General features: G+C 44.6%; 2 protein-coding genes across 7 annotated transcripts in view; one reads left to right on the top strand and one right to left on the bottom strand.

Moving 5' to 3' along the window:
* LOC138951192 (uncharacterized) overlaps positions 1–15,156 on the bottom strand; it is a 521,013-nt gene that overhangs the window by 43,225 nt on the left and 462,632 nt on the right. The window lies entirely within an intron of this gene.
* LOC138951188 (uncharacterized) overlaps positions 1–15,156 on the top strand; it is a 433,764-nt gene that overhangs the window by 223,756 nt on the left and 194,852 nt on the right. The gene's annotated exons all lie outside the window — the stretch shown is intronic.

Genomic DNA, 15,156 nt, shown 5'->3' with positions numbered 1-15,156 from the left:
TGATGTCTGTCAGTGTTGTTCATTGTACTCGCCCTGTGTTACCTGAAACACCAATGAGTCAAACTATGTCTGCCAGTGTTGTTCATTGTACTCGCCCTGTGTTACCTGAAACACCAATGAGTCAAACTAATGATGTCTGCCAGTGTTGTTCATTGTACTCGCCCTGTGTTGCCTGAAACACCAATGAGTCAAACTGATGATGTCTGCCAGTGTTGTTCATTGTACTCGCCCTGTGTTACCTGAAACACCAATGAGTCAAACTGATGATGTCTGCCAGTGTTGTTCATTGTACTCGCCCTGTGTTACCTGAAACACCAATGAGTCAAACTAATGATGTATGCCAGTGTTGTTCATTGTACTCGCCCTGTGTTACCTGAAACACCAATGAGTCAAACTGATGATGTCTGCCAGTGTTGTTCATTGTACTCGCCCTGTGTTACCTGAAACACCAATGAGTCAAACTAATGATGTCTGCCAGTGTTGTTCATTGTACTCGCCCTGTGTCACCTGAAACACCAATGAGTCAAACTAATGATGTCTGCCAGTGTTCCCCATTGTACTCGCCCTGTGTCACCTGAAACACCAATGAGTCAAACTGATGATGTCTGCCAGTGTTGTTCATTGTACTCGCCCTGTGTTACCTGAAACACCAATGAGTCAAACTGATGATGTCTGCCAGTGTTGTTCATTGTACTCGCCCTGTGTTACCTGAAACACCAATGAGTCAAACTGATGATGTCTGCCAGTGTTGTTCATTGTACTCGCCCTGTGTCACCTGAAACACCAATGAGTCAAACTAATGATGTCTGTCAGTGTTGTTCATTGTACTCGCCCTGTGTCACCTGAAACACCAATGAGTCAAACTAATGATGTCTGCCAGTGTTGTTCATTGTACTCGCCCTGTGTCACCTGAAACACCAATGAGTCAAACTGATGATGTCTGCCAGTGTTGTTCATTGTACTCGCCCTGTGTCACCTGAAACACCAATGAGTCAAACTGATGATGTCTGCCAGTGTTGTTCATTGTACTCGCCCTGTGTCACCTGAAACACCAATGAGTCAAACTAATGATGTCTGCCAGTGTTGTTCATTGTACTCGCCCTGTGTCACCTGAAACACCAATGAGTCAAACTAATGATGTCTGCCAGTGTTGTTCATTGTACTCGCCCTGTGTCACCTGAAACACCAATGAGTCAAACTAATGATGTCTGCCAGTGTTGTTCATTGTACTCGCCCTGTGTCACCTGAAACACCAATGAGTCAAACTAATGATGTCTGTCAGTGTTGTTCATTGTACTCGCCCTGTGTTGCCTGAAACACCAATGAGTCAAACTGATGATGTCTGCCAGTGTTGTTCATTGTACTCGCCCTGTGTTACCTGAAACACCAATGAGTCAAACTGATGATGTATGTCAGTGTTGTTCATTGTACTCGCCCTGTGTTACCTGAAACACCAATGAGTCAAACTAATGATGTATGCCAGTGTTGTTCATTGTACTCGCCCTGTGTTACCTGAAACACCAATGAGTCAAACTGATGATGTCTGCCAGTGTTGTTCATTGTACTCGCCCTGTGTTACCTGAAACACCAATGAGTCAAACTAATGATGTCTGCCAGTGTTGTTCATTGTACTCGCCCTGTGTTACCTGAAACACCAATGAGTCAAACTAATGATGTCTGCCAGTGTTGTTCATTGTACTCGCCCTGTGTTACCTGAAACACCAATGAGTCAAACTAATGATGTCTGTCAGTGTTGTTCATTGTACTCGCCCTGTGTTACCTGAAACACCAATGAGTCAAACTGATGATGTCTGCCAGTGTTGTTCATTGTACTCGCCCTGTGTTACCTGAAACACCAATGAGTCAAACTGATGATGTCTGCCAGTGTTGTTCATTGTACTCGTCCTGTGTTACCTGAAACACCAATGAGTCAAACTAATGATGTCTGCCAGTGTTGTTCATTGTACTCGCCCTGTGTTACCTGAAACACCAATGAGTCAAACTATGTCTGCCAGTGTTGTTCATTGTACTCGCCCTGTGTCACCTGAAACACCAATGAGTCAAACTAATGATGTCTGCCAGTGTTGTTCATTGTACTCGCCCTGTGTCACCTGAAACACCAATGAGTCAAACTAATGATGTCTGCCAGTGTTGTTCATTGTACTCGCCCTGTGTTACCTGAAACACCAATGAGTCAAACTGATGATGTCTGCCAGTGTTGTTCATTGTACTCGCCCTGTGTCACCTGAAACACCAATGAGTCAAACTAATGATGTCTGCCAGTGTTGTTCATTGTACTCGCCCTGTGTTACCTGAAACACCAATGAGTCAAACTAATGATGTCTGCCAGTGTTGTTCATTGTACTCGCCCTGTGTTACCTGAAACACCAATGAGTCAAACTATGTCTGCCAGTGTTGTTCATTGTACTCGCCCTGTGTTACCTGAAACACCAATGAGTCAAACTGATGATGTCTGCCAGTGTTGTTCATTGTACTCGCCCTGTGTTACCTGAAACACCAATGAGTCAAACTGATGATGTCTGCCAGTGTTGTTCATTGTACTCGCCCTGTGTTACCTGAAACACCAATGAGTCAAACTAATGATGTCTGTCAGTGTTGTTCATTGTACTCGCCCTGTGTCACCTGAAACACCAATGAGTCAAACTGATGATGTCTGCCAGTGTTGTTCATTGTACTCGCCCTGTGTTACCTGAAACACCAATGAGTCAAACTAATGATGTCTGTCAGTGTTGTTCATTGTACTCGCCCTGTGTCACCTGAAACACCAATGAGTCAAACTAATGTTGTCTGCCAGTGTTGTTCATTCAGCAATGGTTCCTGAAAAAGTTCTTTCCAAAGAGGACTGTAACTGTTCCAAACGTGTGTTGCTCCGTCATGTTACAACTAAGAAGTATAGAAGGCCGAGACCCTAAGTTATGCGAAGTATTGATAGGCTTCCATTTGAAACTTGGAGTTTGTCATCGTGGATTGACGTCCGGTCAGAGCATTATGGAATCCCGACAAAGTGAAGCGACGGAAAACTTAAAGTAGGCTTTTATGAGAGCGTCTTTAGGTCAGTCACGCGTTTGCCAAATTATATGTACGCACCACGTGTAATAATACATCGTCTATTCAGAACCACAACCATATATATATATATATATATATATATATATACGACTTGTGTCTGTGTGTCTGTGTGTCTGTGTATCTGTGTATCTGTGTATTTGTGTATTTGTGTATTCGCCATGCACGGCCAAAGTTCTCGATGGATCTGCTTCAAATTATGTGGGCATATTCAGGTTGACCCGGTACAGGACACAACCTGGTCGATATTTCAACACGTGCTCTCAGCGCGCAGCGCTGAACCGATTTTGGTTCCACCTCAGCTACCCGGGCCCCCATACCGACACACCATAGCCGCTACACCACATCACAACGCCAAAGTTCTCGGTGGATCTTTTTCAAATTTTGACACCGTATTCAGCTACACCCCGGACACAATATCATCGATGAGATATTTCAACACGTGCTCTCAGCGCGCAGCGCTGAATCGATTTTGGTTTTTGTGTTCATTTCACCATTATAAGTAACTCTTCCTTATCTTCTCATATTCTCCAGGTTTTCAGCGTTTACCTCCCTTCCTTCGTAATGGTGCACTATAGTGTGAGTGGAGCGTCTTCGGATATTCCCGGCGTTCTGTTACTGTTACTATTTTTAGAAGGTCAACGCAGTGTCCAGAACGTAAATTGGACCCGTAAATTATCCTCACTGTAAAAGTGCAAAGGTCGAATCAATTTATAGCCACGCGAAAAATACACTGTCATCTATCTCTCTATAGATACGGCTTCTCTGTGTTTTTGTGTGTGTGTGGGTGTGTGTGTGTGTGTGTGTGTGTGTGTGTGTGTGTGTGTGTGTGTGTGTGTGTGTGTGTGTGTGTGTGTGTGTGTGTGTGTGTGTGTGTGTGTGTCTCTCTATGTGAGCAACACCTGTGCATTGTTCAGTTCTGTTTGTGATGTGGTCTGGCGGCTTTTGTGTAAATTTATGTACTGGCCTTCCTTTTAGAAGCCATAACTTGCTCAGTCCTGTTTGAGTGGAGTTCGCCTCCAAAGGTGATTAACACGGTCACATTCGTCGACAAGGATGGGACTCGATATGGTCAGGAATGGCATTATGGCCACTGAATCATTTTCGTGCTGTTCCCATTCTACGAATCTGGGAGGGACCTAAGCTTGGCGGGTCCATTGTTCGGACCCGGCGAAGCCGGCGTACGGCTCTAAGTACTTCTTCCCGGCGAAGCCGGCTACCCGGCGAAGCGGGTATTCATTCTAGTATCATATATATATATATCCTAACACCAGTCAGAGCCACAATCAAACATCGCCAAATAGCCCACTTTCAAAAAAGCTCACTTGAAAAGTTGACACACTCGGGTTATATCTGCTTTATTGTCAATTGTAATTCAATCAAGTTGGCATTTTTGATAGCGCTTTTTGATGACGTCATATTTGTCCCTTTGCAAAAGATGAGGCCGCACTGTCACTGCTGCTTTTTTTTCCTTAATATTCTTGAAATTTATGTCACACAATCTTTGACCCAGTCCGGACTATGCGATTGCAGTTCAGCTTCATACCTAACAAACTAGTACATGACATGTTCATTCAAAATGTGCTATTTTTTCACTTTTTGAAAAAATCGGAATTTTAATTACAAAAATTAAATCATGGTATTCCTGATTTTCTTCTGAATCCGAACATGTTGGTTTTGTTGTGATAGATTGATAGAAATGTGCTTACAATAAAAGACGAGAGGCGAAGCCTTCAAGGCTCCCGTAAGAAATCGACAAACAGTAAGCGTAACACAAACTCAATCACTCCGTCACACACACACACTCTCTCTCTTCCTCGTTCTCTCTCTATCTCTTCATGATCGAGCCAATCAAATGCAGATTTTACCGAGAAAAGGCAGTTTGGGCGCACACGGAGCATTGTCTACCCGTCAGATTGATTAGCCAATGGCAGAGCTTTTTGCTGGGTAAAAATCTAGCGGGTATCTCAGGCTCCAGTTTTGTGATAACGTTTATCTGTCAAGACAGGGGTGGATCGGTGGAGTGGAGACGTTGATAACAATATGAAAGCGTACTTCACATTGAAACTATTATCTTCGTATCATGCTGCAGCTTGATTTATTTGTTGTTCAAAGGCTTAATCACAAAATGAAGTATCTCTGTGTCCATTACACATACTTTGATCAAAGTGAACTTGACTTGACAGCAAAGCGCATTATTTTATCATTCCTACTGGCCACAACGTCAATAGTGACGTTGCGGGGAAGACGGCCGACAACTCAGCACGACGACAAGTGACGGTGACCTTTTTTCCTCTAACACAGTCGGGACGGGGCCTTTGTGAGCCGTTCCCACTGAAAAAATGTAGCAATTTGTCGTCGTCGCCAAAACGGAAGATAGAAATTGGTCTTTGCTGTTAAGTCGAGTTCACTTTAATCCAAGTATGTGTTATGGACATATAGATTGTTCATTTTGCAAATAGCTTTTGAAGAACAAAAAAACAAAACATCTTTGATAGGCGTGGATTTAAAGGTGTTTTTTTCGGGTAACATATCAGATACTCATAAGTCTTTGCAAAGAAGCCGCTATAAACTGTTTGCGCAGAAGACGGACGCCACGAAGTTAAAAACGAAGACTAATGTGACGTCCCTTTTCCGCGCAGAGGTCTGGGACGCGTATTGAAACTATGCCTGCGAAGGCAAAATTTGGTGTTTTTCACGTCGGGGCCGAACGAATGCATACATGATTCGTTTTTTGTTGACTCAAGGGTGTTTGGGTGGTGTTTTCAATTCTGTTTTAGGTTCCATCATTATGTGGTCTGGTAAAAAGCAAAACCTGTTTTTGAAGGGGCAACAAGCGGAGTTATGATGTGTATGGCCAGTACCTTTCATCGTGGTAGCAGGGATATTCAATGTTATCCCATGACCTGCCTCTTTGTCTCTGTTAGCTGAGGAGGGGATTATTCTGGATAATCCATCACAACCATATATGGATAATCCATCACAACCGAGTCTCGATCTCACCTGTCATTGGTCATTGTCTTTGATCTCAGAGTACAATTGAATAATTTATAGAGGTCATCTGCATATTTATCGTTAACTCGGGGACTACTTTCTTTAGCAAATCGATTGAGATATTATGCGGTATAAAAGTCGAACTCACGTTTAGCTAACGATCTACATACATTTTAACATACACACACTAACACACACACACACACACACACACACACACACACACACACACACACACACACACACACACACGCGCAAACACACACATACACACATTAAACACAACGCGCGCGCGCGCAAACGAACTAATGAACGAACAGACGCACAATTTCACACGCCGCGCAGGAACGCCCGCACACACAGGCAGACAGGCAGGCAGGCAGGCACTCTCACACATACGCACATCCACTCTCCATCCACTCTCCCCCTATGAACATATTTGCTAAACTCATATGACTGGAAACAGTAACCCCTTCGTTGCAAAGTTATACTTGCGCAATGTCGCGCAACATTCATCAATAACATGAACACATTGATCCATGGGAAACACTCTTATCCTGCCAGTGCCTGTAATTGCTGTATGCAAGTCACTGATCGTCTGATGTCGATTGAGGTAAACTCTGTCATTTGAATTAATCCAAAGGTAACAATCTGGAGGGCTTGAATCGGGTTTGTTTGGCTACTGCTCAATTTAAAACCTTGTAGGCCCTACTGTTGAGTCGATACCCGAATTTTGCAACTTCTTTTTTTTAAATTGCACGAATTTCAGGTCATTTGATCTTCACACATGTAGCTTTGTAGAAAGGTCATTAATAGGTTGAAGTTTATGTTTTCTAAATATGAAGGGGTTGGTTCAATAGATGTAGAAGTTATTAACATTTTTGTGGGTTGCATTGTTTTGGGTCACCCTGTACTATGCAGAAACCTTTATAAATACCAAACCTTACTCACTAGTTAAGCATTCAGCGCTCAAACACCGGTCACCCTGTACTATGCAGACACCTTTATACCAAACCTTACTCACTAGTTAAGCATTCAGCGCTAAAACACCGGTCACCCTGTACTATGCAGACACCTTTATACCAAACCTTACTCACTAGTTAAGCATTCAGCGCTCAAACACCGGTCACCCTGTACTATGCAGAAACCTTTATACCAAACCTTACTCACTAGTTAAGCATTCAGCGCTAAAACACCGGAACCCAGAACGTCCTTCTCCCCAATCACAATGGCAGTGTCCACAAAACAAGGGCTGTAACTCTACATGATCCCATGTTTGCCTCGGTTCACCGTCTCGGATCTCACCAGGGGTTAACATGGATCAGACCGTCCAGCAACTTGTTCCCATAGCAACATTAAACAGCCTTGTTCCCATAGCAACATTAAACAGCCTTGTTCCCATAGCAATATTAAACAGCTTTGTTCCCATAGCAACATTAAACAGCCTTGTTCCCATAGCAACATTAAACAGCCTTGTTCCCATAGCAACATTAAACAGCCTTGTTCCCATAGCAACATTAAACAGCCTTGGAGTTCTATATGTGAGAATATTTTGATAAAGGAATGTCGCGAAAGCCTATCGTGGCTTTTTAGTAAGAACATCCAACTCACCACAGCAAGCTGTTAGGTGTTTCCGTATTTCCAAATCGGGATGGTCTTGTAGGCTGTGGAACTATAGGTTGACTCGAAAGGCACAAACGTTTGTGAAAAAAGCTTCGAAGCGTACTTGCTATTTGATAACCATAGTCAAATCGAACACTGCATTGAAGAACGAAAACAGTTTGTCAGATAAGGTGTAGATCTACATTGCATTTAGTTAAATCAAAATAAGGATTGCTGAAATAGGGATGGCTAAATCTCAAAATGTTATTTCCCCAGCCGGGCGTGTAACTTCAAGAAAGTCACTAGCCCAGCAGAAATTTCGCTGGCCCGGTAAAAACCACAGTTGATCTGCAGTGTTATAAGGCTTTACAACTCGATATTACAACTAAAATGGTCGCATTTGACCAGAATTTTCATTGGCCAGCCGGGCGAGTTCCCAGGCGGTTTCTGCTAGCCCGGCGGATGTTGTACTCGCCCCTGGCGACCGGGCGGACGATGTGGCCATCACTGTGAAACGGCAATTAACGAAACGTTCTCAATTAACCCCTGCACCATATTCTATCGCTCAAAGACACAACAAAAGCAAACGACAATTAAGTTGACCACTACATCAACAAAACTAACGACTCAAAGAATTCGTTTAAACTGTATCCACGCTTTTGCACAAAACTTACCTCGAACAGCTTTCAGAAAGAGAGTGTTGCCCGTTTTAGAAATACAACTTGTGATACAGAATATTCCCGTTCAAGGTTCTTGGTCGTCCAATGTCGAGAGAAAATGGTTGACATTGGCTGAGACCTGTGTCAGTAGTCCTGTGATTGTCACGAGTTCGCTTTATCTGAGAACAGGCCTTGGCCTTCATTAGCTGATCAATTGTACTTTAACCACTTCTACCCGCAATAGGGTTTCGCGCAATGTGAGTGACAGCGGTATACCTAAAACAAGCGCCACGGTCACAGGACTGCGTTTCAGAATTGTCTTTGTAAATGTTGTCATTAATACTTTGTTATCCAATTGTTTGGAAATCCAATTTACTTCCTCATTATGGTAAGCAAGCGCGCCATTCAGGTGTATGTGTGTGAGTGTGTGTGTGTGTGTGTGTGTGTGTGTGTGTGTGTGTGTGTGTGTGTGTGTGTGTGTGTGAGTGTGCCTGTGTGTGTGTGTTTCAAAACATTTTTGGAAGCTTGCATAACATATCAACAAAAATCTTTAACAATATGAAATTGTACACAAAGTACGTCTCGTATGTAGACATGAGGCCCTGAAAGTGCCGAAGCAGTCCACCGGTTCATTGCCGAAAATAAGCGCTTGTTGTCATGGTACCCCTTGCAATTGACGCAAAAACAACCCGTTTTCGACCACTCATGCGATCGACACCTGCATCAATAGAAAAACCATAAAACAAGAAATACATAAGATAGTGACAACATAACAACCTGTTCTGGATAGATGTTAAGTTGGCTTTCTCGTCGTATGTAAAAGTTGCCAAGTGGTGCTTATTCGGAAATTTCGTCGACTTTTTATTTGGTACCTTACGTTTTTGTCAGGTTCATTTTGGGGGTACCCTCATTATGGACGGCGATCACGTGGCCCTGTCAAATAATTCTTTGATCCGAAAATAGTGCCAGATGGCCAAGTGGAGTGTCTGTCATGATACAGAAAGTGTGGATAACACGACACAGCAATACGTGGTTAAGTATGCCATTCGTGTGAATGACTTTTGTATATAGCAAAGTGTGTTTATTTAAACACAAGTTTGTTTGAACCTGTCAGGTTTACTCACACAGCAAGTGTCTCTGGACTCTTCATCAGGTCCCTTTACTTCGACAACGAAAACTCTACGTCTCGCTTTGTCTGTATGATCTTCATGTTCAGATAGTACGTCTGAGTTAAACATGAGGGGCGTTATCACACTGTCTTTTATCTCTAACGTGTGTTCACACTGTTTTGGTGCCTGGTGCACCTTGTTAGTGCATGTGACGCTGTTTTGGTGCCTGGTGCACCGTGTTAGTGCACGTGACGCTGTTTTGGTGCATGGTGTACCGTGTTAGTGCATGTGACGCTGTTTTGGTGCCTGGTGCACCTTGTTAGTGCATGTGACGCTGTTTTGGTGCCTGGTGCACCTTGTTAGTGCATGTGACGCTGTTTTGGTGCCTGGTGCACCTTGTTAGTGCATGTGACGCTGTTTTGGTGCCTGGTGCACCGTGTTAGTGCATGTGACGCTGTTTTAGTTTGGGTGGTTATCAGCGGCACTACATCAGTCTGCTCAACGGATGTACACGTTATGATGCATGCGTGCTGCGTGTACCTGAGGTTCTCACACACCGCGTGTGTCATTAGTTTGCAAGGGATCTTACTCCGAGTTGACAGCAAACTTTGCAAGTTCTCTGCCTTATAATGAGTACTATAAGTAAATGAGTAATTGTATAGGCATAGGTACAAAATGTCCACCAAATACCCGTGTGACTTGGAATAATAGGCCGTGAAAAGTAAATACTCGCCGTAATGGCTTGAGATTTACTGGCCGATGTGAATGCGTGATGTATTGTGTAAAAACATCCATCTCACACGGCATACGCGCTTTGAACTTCGGATAAGGCGCAATATAAATACCCGTTATTATTATATTAATTATTATACGAAAAGAATTGGTGTGCCTGTGGTTTGTGAATTAAGTTAAATGGAGCATTACTACCAATACTTTTGACAACATTTGATTTGTATCGTCAACAAATGTATTTTAATTTAAGGAAATAGTTACCTTTCTACTTTTAGAGACAGGTTGAATTACTGTGTTTGTTTCAACGTTGTCAGTTGTTTCTTGACGTAGGGGTATACACAATCATAAATCCAAAGAATAACTATTCCAGATAAATGTTGGGTTTTATATCCATAGCATGTGTTAAAGTTGTATCGTTCTGTTGTTATAGTTACCTATTCACATTTTAGCACAAACAAGTCTGTCTACCTGTCCAGTGTCTGTCTCTGTGTGTGTATGTGTGTGTATGTGTGTGTGTGTATGTGTGTGTGTGTGTGTGTGTGTGTGTGTGTGTGTGTGTATGTGTGTCTGTCTGTCTGTGTATGAGTGTGTGTGTGTGTGTGTGTATGTGTGTGTGTGTGTGTATGTGTTTGTGTGTGTGTGTGTGTGTGTGTATGTGTGTATGTGTGTGTGTGTGTGTGTGTGTGTGTTTGAATATGTGTGTTTGCGTGTGTGTGTCGGCGTGTTTGTGTCTGTGTGTATGTGTCTGTATCTGTGTGTATTGTGTGTTGGTTGTTTTAGTGTGCGTGCATGTGTGTGTGTGTGTGTTTGTGTGTGTGTGTGTGTGGGGGGGGGGGGGCAGTTATAACTGTCGGGGAAGGGCTGTGGATCTGTTGTACCTGTCGGGGAACGGCTGTGGATCTGTTGTAACTGTCGGGGAACGGCTGTGGATCGGTTGTACCTGTCGGAGAACGGCTGTGGATCTGTTGTAACTGTCGGGGAACGGCTGTGGATCTGTTGTAACTGTCGGGGAAGGGCTGTGGATCTGTTGTAACTGTCGGGGAAGGACTGTGGATCTGTTGTAACTGTCGGGGAAGGGCTGTAGATCTGTTGTAACTGTCGGGGAACGGCTGTGGATCTGTTGTAACTGTCGGGGAACGGCTGTGGATCTGTTGTAACTGTCGGGGAACGGCTGTGGATCTGTTGTAACTGTCGGGGAACGGCTGTGGATCTGTTGTAACTGTCGGGGAACGGCTGTGGATCTGTTGTAACTGTCGGGGAAGGGCTGTGGATCTGTTGTAACTGTCGGGGAAGGGCTGTGGATTTGGAGCACTTTGTTTTCTTACTGATGCCCACTTTATTTTCACGCCAACAAGTTGTGTACGTGTTGTTTGTTCTCTGTCCGGGGAGCTTAATATAGGTGTGCTAACACACAGATTACAAGAGAAAGTGTTGGCGCCAAGGCACACACACACACACTCAGCACTATAGTTGGTGGTACTGCTTACAATATCATGGACAAACCATCGTAAAACCATAATATTGCACTATTAATGGTTCTGAAGAGTGCAGTGGACAAGCAGAAAGGCATTCTGTATGTGACAACTTTCAGTACATTTGAGGAAATAGTGGAGTTTTCTTCTGCTTTGACCTTTTAATTTTAAGTTGAGATTTGTATCTTGCATACTGCCACACTTGCTTCAAATACTCAATCCATTGACAACCGACCTAGGTTCCTAGTTTTGTCAGGGCGCAACGCTAAGTACAGTCACCCGTGGTCATTTTGTGTCGACAATCTGGGTCACATCCCTCTTGTTTGTATCATGCGCGCGTGTTTTCACAACATTGGCTCAAAACGTAGGCTGCTCTAAAGAGGAGGATGTCTCAGGCTGTATGAAAGTGTCAAAAAACACAAGTTTGTTTAAAGAAACACCTTTTTCCCGAAAAAGGGCAATAACTGTTGTCTGGTGCGACCAAAGGGAGATAATTCACAAATCTAACATATTTTCATATAGAGCAATCAATAAGCTTTACATTGATATACACTATGCCGTGACTTGTGTTTGTTATGAACATGTACCACTTGTTTGAAATCATTATTACACGATCTGTAAGTAAGGTGACGGGGGGGGGGGGGGACCTAATTGTGGTAGGGGTATGTTAGTTGAGGGTCCGGGAGCATGCCCCCCCCCCACACACACACTCCTGAAATCATCCCCCCCACACACACTCCTGAAATCATCCCCCCCACACACACACTCCTGAAATCACCCCCCCCACACACACTCCTGAAATCATTCCCCCCCACACACACACTCCTGAAATCATCCCCCCCACACACACACTCCTAAAATCATCCCCCCCACACACACACACTCCTGAAATCATCCCCCCACACACACACTCCTGAAATCATCCCCCCCACACACACTCCTGAAATCATCCCCCCCACACACACACTCCTGAAATCATCCCCCCCACACACACACTCCTGAAATCATCCCCCCACACACACACTCCTGAAATCATCCCCCCACACACACACTCCTGAAATCATCCCCCCCACACACACACTCCTGAATCATCCCCCTCCCCACACACTCCTGAAATCATCCCCCCCCACATACACACTCCTGAAATCATCCCCCCCCACACACACACTCCTGAAATCATCCCCCCCACACACACACTCCTGAAATCATCCCCCCCACACACACACTCCTGAAATCATCCCCCCCACACACACACTCCTGAAATCATCCCCCCACACACACTCCTGAAATCATCCCCCCCCACACACACACTCCTGAAATCATCCCCCCATACACACACTCCTGAAATCAACCCCCACACACACACACTCCTGAAATCATCCCCCCCACACACACTCCTGAAATCATCCCCCCACACACACACTCCTGAAATCATCCCCCCACACACACACACTCCTGAAATCATCCCCCCACACACACACTCCTGAAATCATCCCCCCACACACACTCCTGAAATCATCCCCCCCCACACACACACTCCTGAAATAATCCCCCCCCACACACACACTCCTGAAATCATCCCCCTCCCCCCACACACACTCCTGAAATCATCCCTCCCACACACACACTCCTGAAATCATCCCCTCCACACACACACTCCTGAAATCATCCCCCTCCCCCCCACTCCTGAAATCATCCCCCTCCCCACACACTCCTGAAATCATCCCCCCCCACACACTCCTGAAATCATCCCCCTCCCCACACACTCCTGAAATCATCCCCCCCACACACTCCTGAAATCATCCCCTTCCCCACACACTCCTGAAATCATCCCCCTCCCCACACACTCCTGAAATCATCCCCCCCCCCCACACACACACACTCCTGAAATCATCCCCCTCCCCACACACTCCTGAAATCATCCCCCTCCCCACACACTCCTGAAATCATCCCCCTCCCTACACACTCCTGAAATCATCCCCCCCCCACACACTCCTGAAATCATCCCCCTCCCCACACACTCCTGAAATCATCCCCCCCACACACTCCTGAAATCATCCCCCTCCCCACACACTCCTGAAATCATCCCCCCCCCACACACTCCTGAAATCATCCCCCTCCCCACACACTCCTGAAATCATCCCCCTCCCCACACACTCCTGAAATCATCCCCCCCCACACACACTCCTGAAATCATCCCCCTCCCCACACACTCCTGAAATCATCCCCCCCCCCCACACACTCCTGAAATCATCCCCCTCCCCACACACTCATGAAATCATCCCCTCCCCACACACTCCTGAAATCATCCCCCTCCCCACACACTCCTGAAATCATCCCCCCCACACACTCCTGAAATCATCCCCCTCCCCACACACTCCTGAAATCATCCCCCTCCCCACCCACTCCTGAAAACATCCCCCCCCACTCCTGAAAACATTAGATTAAAATAATTATGTGAAATCTGGCGCATTCTGGGGGTATTTGTCATGAGCTTATTGTTTTAACCGTTGGAGGAGGTACTTGGTCAGGCCAGGGGGAGGTCCGGGCAACACGACTCCCCCCCCCTGGATCCGGCCCTGCACACATTAGAGGCGTTCCACACCTATATACTGTTAAATGTTCCCAATATACTTTGTTGCCGCGTTAAACACAGGATCAACAATAGATATAATGAATACAGGTTAAGCTGTTTGATATAGCAATTTCTTTGTTTCGAATTTTTGTTTCTTCCCCAAATTAATCGACTTTAAGCGTCACATTAAGAGTTTACCACCACCCTGCGCCCCACCCCCTTCTTACCAATGTGTAACAAAGGTGTAACAGACTAACGGTGTTATGTGCATCATAACGGCTGTTCGGACAGACGCACATTTTTTGGAGAGGATAACTGTAGCGAATGCAAATGTTTATGAGCGCTCATCTTATTTTTTTCAGAACTGAGGTGGTCCAAATAAGGAACAATTCATATAACCAGTCTTTCCCTCTAGAGAGAGAGAGAGAGAGAGAGAGAGAGAGAGAGAGAGAGAGAGAGAGAGAGAGAGAGAGAGAGAGAGAGAGAGAGAGAGAGAGAGAGAGAGAGAGAGAGAGACTTAGACTTAGACTTAGAACATTTTATTCACATAAAGGGTAGACATTTTAGGCCATAGGCTTAATCTTACAATGTGCCCTTTACATTCACACAAACACATATTCACGCGTGCGCCCGACTAGAATCATAGAAACATCAAGCATACAGTAATAATAAATGAGAAAAGTAGTAGAAAATACATGAATGGAACATCAATAAAGCAATTACAGAATGGAACATTAATTACGCAATCACATTTGCGCACTCACACGCAGACGCACAAGGAGGAACACATATAATACTAATAATAATATACACACAACTAAGTGCCATTCAACAAGCACACAGTGAGCCTACCAAGACATGTAGATTTAGCATTATGTAGGCGTGCAGCAGTCAATATTTCAGAGTAATAAAATAATTATAATTAA

Source organism: Littorina saxatilis, linkage group LG16 (genome assembly GCF_037325665.1).
Source record: "Littorina saxatilis isolate snail1 linkage group LG16, US_GU_Lsax_2.0, whole genome shotgun sequence".
NCBI lineage: Eukaryota > Metazoa > Mollusca > Gastropoda > Littorinimorpha > Littorinidae > Littorina > Littorina saxatilis.
Note: the sequence above shows the minus strand (reverse complement) of the source record. Positions and strands in the feature narration are given on the sequence as shown.